Here is a 13,229-nt window from a genome sequence, read left to right on the forward strand (position 1 = left end):
TGATAGTCAAGGGTGAGCTTCTCCAAGCTCAAGAGCAGTCCATTTCAACAAACAGGAAATCAGGCAATCTGTGATTCTGTGAAAAATGTCAGGAGGCCTGCCTGGATGAAAAACTCAAACACAGAAAGAAAACATCAGAGAGTGGAAGCAAGGACAGGGAACCTGGGAGGACTACAGAGATACTGTCCAAGCACAGGGTGAGGTTAGGCAAGCTAAAGCCCAGCTGGAATTGAATCTCATAAGGCAGTAAGAAGGGCTTCTGTAAGTGCATAGGTGATGAAAGAAAGACTAGGGAAAATACAGGCCCGCTGCTGAAGCAGATGGAGGGCCTGGCTGCACAGGACAGGGGAAAGGCTGAGGTACTGAACTCCTTCTTTGCCTTTACCAGCTCAAACGGCCCTCAGGAATCCCAGGGGCCAGAGACCAGGGGGAAAGTCTGGAGCAAGGCAGAGATACTCTTGATGGAAGAGGATCAATCAGGTCAGGGAATAAAATGGAAATAATAAGTCCATGGGCTCTCATGGGAGACACCATGAGTGCTGAGGGAGTTGGTAAATGTCGTTGCAAGGCTACTCTCAATAATCTTTGACACACCATGGCAACTGGGAGAAGTTCCAAAGTCTGCAGGAAAGCAAATGTCATGCCTATCTTTAAGAAGGGCAAGGAGGAAGAGCCAGGGAACCACAGGTCAGCCTCACCTCCATCCCTGGAATGGGAGCAGCTAACCCTGGAAACTATTTCCAAGCATGTGAAGAACATGAAAAATCATCAGTAGTCAGCATGACTTCACCATGTGGAAAGCTACATCTGGAGTACTGTGTCCAGTGCTGGGCTTTCCAGCACAAAGAGAGACATGAACATAGCAGAGAGAGTCCAGGGAAGAGCCAGAGAGATGGTGAAGGGACTGGAGCAAGGCTGAGGAGCTGGGAATGTTCGGTCTGGAGAAGAGAAAGCTCAGGGGGATCTTATCTGTGTGTATAAATACCTGAAGGAAGAGTGGAAAGAGGATGAGAGCCAGGGTCTTTTCAGGGGTGAGCAATGACAGGACAAGAGACAACAGGCACAAACTGAGGCATAGGAGGTTCCATCTGAACACCAGGAAATACTTTTCACTGTGAGGGTGACCAAGCACTGGCACAGGTTGTCCAGGGAGGTTGTGGAGTCTCCATCCCTGAGGGTATTTAAAAGCTGTCTGGACAAAGTAATGAGCAATGGGCTCTGTGTGGCCCTGGTTGAGCAGGGGGTTGGACCTGATGACCAGCTCCAACCAGTCTGCAGTTGTGTGATTCCGTGACTTGGCACAGAAATGTCAGTGTGAGCTCTGGGACAGGTGGGACAAAGCAGGCTTGGGGAGCAGGCACTGCCAGCTGTCTGTCCAAAGGCTGCAGACAACCTGGAGAAGCTCCCTGCTAACCTGTACTGACTCATGGGGGGCAGGACAGTGGCAGAGCTGCTCGCTTTGCCATTTGGTGCTGAGCCAGGACGTGCATGTGTGTTTCTTACGTTGGACTACAAACATTCACCATACAGGCACCAGGGTGTGTGGTGTGGCCTGTCTCCATTGCCTGGCTGACATTTGGATAGCAAACACCTGGGCTGAGCTCGCCCAGGAAAGAGCAAGTGAAGTGCATGATAGTTTGCAGGATAAGCTGATTTATTGTAGGGGCCAGGAGGAATAGTAAGTACTTAAATATCTGCTTTAGTCTATATTTAAACAGCTACACAGCTACTTTGAATTTTCAAAACTGCTGTGTGCTGAGCTGCTTCTGTGAGATACAGACTGTTTGTTGAGCTGGCTGAAATACAAATTAAAGAGGTCAGCTTTGGGCAACTTTATTTCAGTCCTGGGGCTGGTATTTAACACACACAGACATTTAATATGAACATCTCATCTGAGTACCAGGAACAGCGTACACAGAAATGAAGCATTGTCAGCCTGGCCCCTAATTTACAAGGCTTTCAGCCAGGCAAGTCCTTCCTGCAGAATGAAAGCTCTTGGCAAAGCAGAATTTTAACCAGACGTGAAGGGTCATTTGTCCTTTTGCTGTCAAACCAACCCACAGTAATGTGCAACCCATAGGTGACAGCTCTGCACCTTCCTGAGCAGTGGCTCCGGTGGCCTCCAGCCACTGAGGGGGCTGCACTGGAGGGTGACAAGACCATTTCCCCGTAAGGATTGATGTGGGAAAAGAGGGATGGGCACAAGGCTTTGGACCACGCAGTTTAAACACATGGGTGCAGCCCATGTATGGTGGCGAGCAGAGAGGCTGGTGGGTCGCTGTGCAGTGGCTGCAGCCCCTCTGTGCCCCTCTGCCCTGGAGCAGGAGGGAGCCCCTGGGATGCTGCATCCCACCAGTGTGCCTCTTGACATCTGCCTGGGGTCTGTGGGATCCCAGACTGGGGGGATATTCTGCCTCAGACTTTGCAGTTCCCTATTTCTGCAGTTCCCTATTTCTGCCCCTCCATGGAGCAGAGCAGAAAGAGCCAGTGTAAGCATGTCCCTTGCCAGTAGAGCTGGGTGGCACAACCTCGTGGTTAAAAATGCTGGATTTTGATGCCACTGTGGACATAGCACACCTTTTCTGTTACACCACCCTCTCCCCCACAGCAGTCAAACCTGTTTTACAGGAATCTCTAATGCTTTTTCTAAAGAAAAATTAATGGCTCTGTAAGATATTCTACAGACATTAAATAGAACAGTGAGTTGCAAAGAGTTTTGGGAAAAGCAGTGTTATAAAACCTGGTTTCCTGTGGTGTCTCTGAGGGCTTGTACTGCGGTTGAGCTTTCACTGCAGTCTTTGTATACTGGAGGATCAAGTTTAGTTTTGTTCTCCTGCCTGGCCACCACTTTTTATGCAGCATAGAGGATCTTAATTACCCTGATATCTCACACATCCTAGTTTTTACTAAAATTGGCTGAAAAAAAAATGTTAGTGGGGAAAGAAAGGGGCTGTGGGAGTACCCACTCTGAGCATCCTCAGCTGAAGCTGCTCTCTGCTGTTGGATTCATCCATGAAGGATGAGCTAACACGTGGGCGGCAAACTAGGCCAAGTGCTCAGCTCCCGGGGCTGTCCTGGCCCGCAGCAGGAATGAAATCAGGGACACGCTGGTCATTTTGCTGCAGAACCTGGCAATGAAGCAGGACGTGAAGCACCTATGAGTGCATCGGGCTAGCAGAGCAGGAACTGTCCTGGCACCGGTGCAGATATCCCAGCAAAGATCCCAGGGGGGTGTTGAGCAGAAAGGAGAGGGGGAAATCCAGGCAGTGACATACGGAATTACCACCAGAGGGCACTTACATATTGCTTTTGCTGAACAAATGGTGTTTCCTAGCGAGAGGCCAGCTCTGGATTGCCTGACAATGCACATCCAAGCCTGACTCATTGCTGGCACAGAGAGCAAAGGAAAGCACTCAAAAGGCATTTGAGAAATCATGCATGAATGGGAATTTGCTAGCAAGATTCAGAGGACTGAACTTTTCTTCCCGACTTTTTCAGACCGGTCTGCCAGTGGGTCTCCACCCTGTGTAGTCTGGCAAGGTGAGCTTTGGGCTTTGTCCTGTGTGGTACCCACAGGGCTTGGCACAGAGGAAAGGAGGTATTTTACATCTCCATCCTGCTCACTCTGAATATGTCCTGTCTGCTACTCATCACGAGTGCTGAGGAGACAAGAGTCACAGCCCTGGCAGGGATCCTGGCTCAGCACCTGCTGTGATGCTCACTTGGGTGCATCTGTGCCCTGATTTTTTATTCCAGAGCTGGGCAGGGATAGAAATATCCATCTTCTAGGAGAAATCACAGGGAATGGGTAAGGAAGGAATTGGGTAGGATTTCAAATCCAATTCTGAGAGCTCCTCAATATCCATGAGGATCTGGTGACGAAGAAAGTCTGCAGATGTGAGGACTGCCATGTACTGCAGGTGGAAAATCATGTTACAAGGATGAAAGAGAAAAAAATTCCATCCTCATTTTGAGATCGAACCAGAGCACCCTGTTCATCACCCACATTTGTCTCAGGGAGACACCCTGGGGTTCAGTAGTGGGGTGTGATAATTTGGCCAGGGTCACAGTGCAGCTGCAGGTCCTGGTGCCATGCTTGGAGATCTGCTCTGAGCACAAAGAGCTTCATGAGGATCCTGGGGCCAAAGAAGCAAAAGTTGAAAGTGCTGTCAGTGTAGGTGATGGAGGACTGAAGTGAGGGTGGGCTCTAGAGAGAAAAAGAAGACTGCAGATGACAGAAAGCAGATGTGTGTTGAAAACGCTATTTGACTTTTCCAAATATCTGGAGTAAATGGATTTAACTGTGCTGGGAGAAGAAGGGCCCCAAGGCTTCATAGAAGCACCTATGTGCACTGAGAATCTCACCTGGGTGGGCCCAGGGTGCTGGGAGGACAGCAGCAAGGCTTGCTTTGTGATGTGGCATCTTCCAGCATCTCCTCGAATGATCTCCCTGGTGATTCTCTTGCCTTTGAAGCAGCCAGAAGCCTGGGGAGGATCTGTGGCCCATCCTAGGCTTTGCAGCAGGATTTCCCAGGATCACCGAATCACAGAATCATTCAGGTTGGAAAAAACCCTTGGGATCATCGAGTCTAACCCTCAGCCCGACTCTACAAAGTTCTCCCCTACACCACATCCCCCAACAGCTCATCTAAATGACCCTTAAGCACAGCCAGGGATGGTGACTCCATCCCCTCCCTGGGCAGCCTATTCCACTCTCTGACCACTCTTTCTGTGAAAATTTTTTTTCCTAATGTCCAGTCTGAATCTCCCCTGTTGCAGTTTAAAGCCATTCCCTCTTGTTCTGTCACTAATTACCTGTGAGAAGAGACCAGCACCAACCTCTGCAATGTCCTTTCAGGTAGCTGTAGAGAGTGATGAGGTCTCCCCTTAGATGCGTAATGTGAACTTTTGTGGCTATGGGAATTGCTTCCAAGGGATGTGGGACAACAGCTTGTGAGGAGCCACACGTGCTGCAGCATGTAGACACTTCTGTCTGGATGGGATATGGGAAGAGTGGGTGAGGGTGTGGGGAGACCATGTGGGGTTCCCATCTGTGGGGTTCTCCCACCACAACCTGCCAAGAAAACGCCCTCCTCACTCCAGTTGGAGCTCTTGGCTTTGCCAGGATTAGGTTCCTTCATGCTCTTAGGTTTGGCTGATTACTTGCAATTACAACTAATTAATGCCTCTTTTGACAGTGCCTTGTCTCTACTTCTGTGTCTTGTCCTTGACACATCATGCTGGGTGCTGGACCCCATTTTGTCCTGAGGCACCTCCACTGGTCTCAGCAGCAAAGCCAGAGCATTATTTTGGGGCTGCAACCTGTTGTCCTGGAGGCCCTGCCCGTAGGGGTTTCAGTTTTGGGGGTGCTGTTACATCTCAGCTTTCCTGGAGGCGCCCTGACTTCTTTTGCTCTGCAAAGCTGTGGTGCTGGGTGTGCTGTCCTACTGCTCAAGTAGTTTTGGCTTTTCCCCAGGACTGGGGTACTGCGAGCAATGTTACAGGGTCTCCTCAACAGGACTGTGGTGGGCACTGCTGGGAGGCACTGCCCTTTCCCAGCCCCCTTGAGCGATCCTGAGCCCTGGGGCTGGAGTGATAAGGGCAGGCTGGTGGGCGCAGGATGGCTGGCACGGCCTGCCCCTGCTCTGCCTCCACAGGAGAGCCCTGTGCAGCTCCTCAGGAAGTTAAACTCTGCTGGGAATTGGTGCAAGAGTGGTCTCACCAGAAGGTCACATTTACTGAAGCAGTCTTATCCTCTGGAAGAGAATGAGCTGGGGTGGCAGCAAAAGGTACTGGATGGTTTTAGGAGAGCCGCCCTGCTTCCCTGTGAGCACGCCCAGGAGAAACTGGGATACTGCAGTCTGCGGGAATGTACCATCAAGAGAGAAGATGATGCCTCTTCTGCCATGGGAAGTCCTGGCCTTGGCACCATGAGCAGTTGGGCACTCTGGCCCCTACCTGCACACAGGTGTGCAAACCTGGGTGAGCCATGAGCATGGCTGTGGTGCCATGTGATGGCATGGGCTGGAGGGGACAGTGACATCAATGGTTAAACCATTGCAGCAAAGGCGAACAGAGCCCCAGCTCCAGAGTCATCCAGTGCAGCTCCTGGTAAATCAGTTCTCCTATGTTTTCCTGAAAACTTCTGTATCAGACTGCCAAGAGAAAGAGGGGCTGAACCCAAGATTTCTGTGAATACCTGTGCAACTACTAGAGAATTGTCTACTAAACCCACAGTATTTTATAGCTGATTAATCTAAAAGGCTGTGTAGAAAGTATTATCACCTTCTTCTCCTCAGGCTTGGAACCTGATTACAACAAACATAAACCTTGTAACCTGAGTTCTACTTTTCTCTGAGAATTATACAAATAGGTGAACATTTTATTTCATCTCGCAACCATTAAATGTGTTAGGGCCAGGTGGAAGATCTGTGCAGAAATCTAGTGCATCACATTTGGGATGGGGCCTTCTCGTCAGGGAAGTTAGGGTTGAAGTGATCGCACAATTTGTGGTCTTAAAGCACCGGTGAAAAACCTCTGTGCCAGCCAAAAGCTGTCCGGAAGCAAAAGGGAGGCCCTGTTCTTGCAGGGAGGTGTTCAGGAGCCAGGCACAGGGTTGTCATGGTAATGAAGTTTCATTTGGATGTTGTTGGGTTTAGACAGAACTTTGGTGGATCTTTACACACATGCGTTGGCTTTGTATGTCCATTTGGGTGCTTAGGCCTGCCCAGGAACTGTCAAAATCCCCAATCTTTTGTACTTTAGCTGGATTAGACCCCTGAAAAGCTTTGATATGTGTTTTTTCGATACTCACAATAGTGTGGCTTGGTGCCTAGTAAATAGCTGCTTAACAGCAGAACACAGTGGTCAGCTTCACTCACCCTTTAGAGATACTGAAATTGGAGACAAAGATTTAAAAGGCAGAAAAAAGAGAAGGATTAAAGAAAAGATGAAAGGAGGCAGAGTCAGACCAGACACAGACACCTCTGGAGAACGAAATCCAGCTGCTCAGTCAGGAGTGCAGCTGGGAGTGGAGGTGAGGGCAGGGAAGCCTGTAGGTTGCCAGGGCTGGAAGAGAGGGATGTGGCAGCCTCATGGGGCATTTCTTTTCCCATGTCTGATGTTTCTGAGCACCAAAGCCCCAGGTTGCCTCCATTTCCTCCCACCTCCCAGCCCAGGCTGAGCACCTTGCAGGTCTCCTTTCTTCTCCTCTTCAAATTTGTCTTGGGCACCCAGGGCTGAGGTTAGATATGCAGGTTTTGCACATGGTTTGTTCAGGATTAGCTACTAAAGCAAGTGAAAAATATAACCTTTTACCTCATTTCAAAGCTATTTAAACCAAATGTTCCTGTGTGGACATAAGGCAAAAGTCACCACATTTTTTTTAAGTAGGAAACCAACTCTCCTAGAGTAGAAAGAGAAGCATTTTGTAGACAAGCTTCTTGGTTAGATGCTGGGACATGGCAGGAGGGCTGCGCTCTGCACCCCAGGAAAATGGTCTTCCTCCAGCCTGGTGACAGGACAGTCCCCTTAGACCTGGGACAGCCCCGTAGACCTCTTAGGTTATGGCAAAGGAAAGGTGCTGAGCAAAGGTTTGGCTAAGCCATGGCTGGCAAAATATAGGTGTGTGAAGGCGGCAGGGCAGCATGTCCCGTGGCAGAGCCTGCTGCACTTGGCCAACACCAGTGGGTGCCCCCTCCCAGTACAGCAGCTCCCAGAGCATCCCAAATGCTGATGATGGGGCAGCAGCATGCCTGCACTTCTGTGCTGTAAATAATTGCTATCAACATTCTACCTGAGACCAAAGACCATGTGCTGGACATGCACAGGAATCAATGAGTTATTCCTTTCAAAATAGCAGTGTCATTAAAAAAAGATGGTAGCTAACTCTGCCCAAATGAGCAGGTCTTTCGAGAGCTCACATATGTGAATGATCTAAGAGGTCTCTGCTGTTATGCTGCTCAACAGATGGTTTACATTTTTCTGAATCACTGATTCCCATTTTGTGTCAAGGATCTGCCTGGGCAGAATTACCTTAGGGTGTACAACTGAAAGGCAAAAAAGTCAAAAAAGCCAGTTCTGCTCTGACTGGACCAGGGGCCCCAACCCAGCTCTGCACCACAGAGGGGCCCAGCAGGAGTGGGGCTGCCACAGCGCCGCTTTCCTCATCCTCCTCTTCCTCAGGCATCACTCTCCTAAGAGACCTGGTGCATCCAGCTTCACCCAGTAATGGTGATTCAGGTGCCTTCATTCAGGTCCAACGCTCCTGGCTCACAGGCCATGTCTATCTGTCTATCTGCCCATCACCAGGGCTCAGGCTGCCTCTTTTCCAACAACCTGCAAGGGAGAGCTTAGGTCAGAGGTGAGCACATAGGGCCAGGCCACCCACTCTGCTCACAGTGAGCTGTAGTACAGGCTGAAATTTGCTGTTTGCACAGGTTTGCCTGTTTGACAAGCGCCCTGAATTGCATGTGTTCCTGGCAGGACTGGGCTGCTGCCAAACTCAGGCTTAGAGGTAAGATGGGGTGCTGGGCCATCACACCAAGGAATCCATGAGATGCCTCACTGGGCACATTTGTGATGTGAAGCAAAAAGAAGAACTGGAAATTTATCCTTCATTTGGCTTCCTGACCCATCACTGGAAGACTCTCAGTAGGGTCTGGACAACTGGGAGACACATGGGCCACTGGTTCTCCAGTCTGACGTTCATTTCCTCCTCCCCAGAGGGGCCTGGTTAGCATGTGGGCTCTCCTGAGAAGCTCAGAGGTGTTGGCTATTCAAGCCATACACCTGGCATCCTACTACCCATTACGGGCAAAACTAGGGCAGAGACCATGTTGCTTGTAGGGAATGAGTCTGCATGAGGGACAGCAGAGCTAGGACACCCTGCCCAGCATGCTCCCAGTTCAATGGCACTGGGAGCTGAATAATCTGAGAGCAGGTTATGAGTTGGGGCTGAGAAAGTCTCTTTCCTATTCCTCTTGGCACCTCCTGCTGTGGCCAAGAGAGGTTCCAGGTTTGTTCCAAGATATTGGCAGTAAGGTTTGATGGCCTTAAGGAGGACAAGTGTCCTGGGATGGGCGGTGGTGGTTGCCAGATGTTCCCACCAGCAGTCCCATATCTAACAGCTCTGTGCCCACAGCTGTTTCAGGAGGATGGACTGGGTAATCACTCCCGATCCCCAGAAGGCTGGGCTGCAATTTGAGCCAGGGGTTGCAAAGGCCATGCCAGTATCACCCTCCATTAAACTCTCAAGCTCCCTTCTTGCGGCTGCTGGTCAAAGCAATGTCCTGATCACGAGGTCTTTGGGGACATCAGCATCCGCTGTGAGCCAGAGCAAACACATACAGGGTGGGGAGACACCACCAGTCAGAGGGGAAGTTGTTGCTATTGCTGCTAGAGGTGATTTTTGTTGAGGAGCAACATGGTCTTCCAGCTGAATTATCTTGATTGGCAAAGTGAGGGGGAGCATGAGCATCACTAACCGGTGGAGATAAATCTGATCTCCCTCACTCAGAAAAGCTTCAGAGATCCTCTTAACAGCAGGCACTGCTCACTCTCGGGGTAAAGCAGCAACTCCTGTATTTACAGGGAACCCAGCAACCACACCAGGCCACTGCCTGCTCTTGTTACTGCTTGGAGGCCATTCTGCCCCTTCACTGGTGCAGCAGTGGAAAGTGTTGTAAGGTGCTTTTCCATGGCTGTTCCTGGAACAGACACTTGAGACAGGTTAATTTTCATGACCAAGGTGAATAGCCTCAACTGAAAATGCTTTGTGGGATGCAAACTGCAGTGAAGGTTACAGTCATAGTTACTGTTCACCTCACCCTGCAGGGCAGGGAGATGGCACTTCAGGGGAACTCCTACTTTCAGTTTTATTACAATTCCCTTCTTCTGGTCAATCCTCAAAGTGTTTGCTCCTCCCTCTGGCAGCCTGGGTGTGATAGGTGCAGGGTAGCCCACTTCTGGGAGTGAAGGGAGGTGCAGGGAAACCAAGGATCTGTTATGGGCTGGGCATTGCCATTCAGAACCAGCCCCTCCCTCTTTCCCTCTGTGTTTACTGCTCTCTCAAGGCATCCTTGTTGAGGGTCATGCTCTTCTGGGCATCCATTGGCATCAAGTGCTCAGTGAAGTGCTAAGAGGCTTTTGCTGCACTGCAACATGAAGACAGCTTCCCATGGCAGCGGCCGCCTGGTAGCTGCCCAGGAGCACCCTTGTCAAGCTCCAGAGTGGCCAGAGATGTTTGTGCACCAGCTCCTCTGGGAGGTCCAGAGCAATGGCTCACCAGGAGTCACACTACTTTCCTCCTTGCCCGACAGCAGAAATCACCATCTGTCTTTGCCGTGGCTTTTGATCCCCAGGCCAACTTAAATGCTAGGTGAGTTATAAAATAAAATACAGACAAGCCTCTCCCACCCCTCCTGTGGGTAGCTACAATACATGATCAGGTTGGTTTCCCATCTGAACAGCTATTTGATGTTATCATCGGTATTGTTTCTCCCTTCTAAGGAGACTTTCCTCACTTTGAGCATCTCCATATTTTAGACTTGGAGAAAGAAATCTGGCATGAAATAATTCAAATTATGTCTTTACAGTTACCATACTCTGCTGGGTTGAAAGGGAAGCTGTTTGGACATGGATCAAGTTCATGCTTATGCCTCTTCACTGCAATTATGCATTTCTTGAACTTAAGAGCAGTTTCTACTCCAAACACCTACATGGCAGTACTGGGGAGCTATCAGTTGGCTTTTGAGTCACCTTTCCATGTGGTGGTGGTGACAGCAAAAGTACCTGCTCTGGTTTCTTATGTCAGAAAATGCCACCCTGCGGCACTTCTGTTTTCTTGGATAACCTACTTTAGCCAATTTCCAGCAAAGATGGCAGGTTCCCTGCAATGCCAAACAAGCCAGCGTCTAAGGAATTGTTTTGGTTGGAAGCCATCATATGAAGCAAAGCTGGTTCAAGTTGCTCTGAATCCAAGTTACTGGAGTGTACAAATGTAAGCAATTACTAAAAACGCAAGTTTGTGATCATTGTTTTTGTCCGATGTTTCAGTCTGGTTTCTGTTTTAAGCATTAAAATGAGAAGAGGAGCCACCAGAGGCAGTGGGATCGGAGCTACAGGCCTCTCCCCGGAGTGGGTCAGGCCATCCACCTTAATCCCTCCTGGCCCCTGTATTAAAGCACCATTAGAGCTGCGAGGCTCAGCAGTGGGTTGAATCATTTCCTGAGCTTTGTTTGTAATTCCTCATGCTCAAAAGGGAATGGGGTGATGGTGGGGATGGGAAATAAAGCTAATGAGGAAATATTTTCTTCCAAAATAAGGGCTTTGCATGGCTCAGCAAGGTGCAGAGCAGCTGTTTCCAACTTCTTCTAAAGGACAAACCATTGGCCAGGGCTGGTAGGTATCACCTTGGAGAAACATCTGTCCCACATAAGTTTTCTGATGATACTCAGATAAATGTAGCCATTTTATCAGTGTGCTCAATTTCCCCACAAACCAGAAAGCAAATTACTAGGAATATACTACTCATAACCACATGCCAACTCTCATATGAGAAAAAGATGCGTATAAATGCATCATTCTGAAGAATAAGTGGAGAGCAGAATTATTTCCAGTGGAAGCAGCACAGTGTGCAGCATGTTGTGATCAGTGAGCAGCTGGGGGTGAAAGGCTCGAGGAGAACTGGAAAGGAGGGTGCAGAGAGGGGGGAAGAGTCTCTTTAACCAAGGAGCCAGCGCCAGGCCCCGAGGGAATGGCCTCAAGCTGCCCAGGGCAGGGTCAGGCTGGCTCTGAGGAAGGATTTCTGTGCAGAAGGGGCTGTTGGGCGTTGGAATGGGCTGCCCAGGGCAGGGGGGAGTCCCCGGGATCCCTGGGGGGGTTGAAGAGTCGGGCTGAGCCAGCGCTGAGGGATCTGGGGGAGCTGGGAACGGTCAGGGGGAGGGTCATGGTTGGACTGGAGGAGCTGCAGGGGCTTTTCTAACCAAGATGATTCTGTGATTCTGTGACTGCACTGCAGGGCCAGGGGACTGAAATCCCGGACCTTTCCAAACCAGGGTGAGAGGAGTGGGAAGGGGGAGTGGGTGTGTGCCTGCAGTGGGGTCTGGGCTCAGCACTCCCCAGCTGAGTCACGCAGCAGCCAGCAGTGCTGCCGTGGGGTGAGCACGCTCAGGGAGGACGGGAATCCTGCCCTGAATATGAAGCATGAAATCCAGGTCCAAAAAAAAATTCAGATAGTGCGTTACGTAAGTGTTCAGTGGGGTTTCTAACCAGGAATCTAGTGTTGAGAGCATTAAATAAAACATTCGGTGTCTCAGAATGCTGGATAAGAAAGCCTGGGAAATGAGAAATGCGGGGATAGATCGCATTGCTTATAGTTTCGTTTTTTTCCCAGTTTTGAACGCCTAAGAAAGAACAAGTGTATGCGGTGCTTAGAGGGAGACACGGTGTGGCCAGACTCGGCATTTGCAACGCCTGCTTGCGATTGCTGCCTGCTCCTTTTACACGATTTCTCCACCCAGCCTCTCACTGTAACTCCACTTCTGCGGCCTGCCGGGCTGCAGCCCCCCTGCTCCATCCTGCGCCCCCGGAGCAGCGGGGCGCAGCGGGGTCCTGTCCTCTGCTGCTGCGAGGGGGCTGGCAGCCCCCAGATTTGCCTTCAGCCTCAGTGCTGACCCAAAGCTGGGCTCTGCCCCACCTTCTCCTGCCTGCCCGCGGTCCCGAGGGCTTGGGCAGGCTCCGGGACCGCGGGGCTTGTGACAGCGGGAAGCAGGACCAAGCCACGCTGGAACGGAGTTGGACAGCCCCTTACCTTGAAGGATGATGTTTTACTTCTATCCCAGCACTTTCTACTATCCCCCGCCCCCCCATATATATATATATATACACACATATATACACACACATATATATATACATATATATATATATATACACGCACATGCACCAGGACTCAGACCGGCAAAAACTGCAGCTAAGCTGTGCCATTTGCCGCAGGGCTCTCGGTGCAGAGCATCCTGCTCTGTCTCAGCAATGTAATCAGTGATTTGGGATAGGAAGGGGCAGGCTCATGACGTGGAGAGGGTTGGAAAACATTAGCTAGCACTCCTGTCAGACCTCGTGGGGAGAGACACGCTTTCCATTTTCCTTAGAACCTACTTTAAAACACAGGGATGCATTGAAAAAACCTGCTTTGGAAGATTTTTAAAGAACAGCACCAACTAAAAAAG

The sequence above is a fragment of the Athene noctua genome, chromosome 12, assembly GCF_965140245.1.
Source record: "Athene noctua chromosome 12, bAthNoc1.hap1.1, whole genome shotgun sequence".
NCBI lineage: Eukaryota > Metazoa > Chordata > Aves > Strigiformes > Strigidae > Athene > Athene noctua.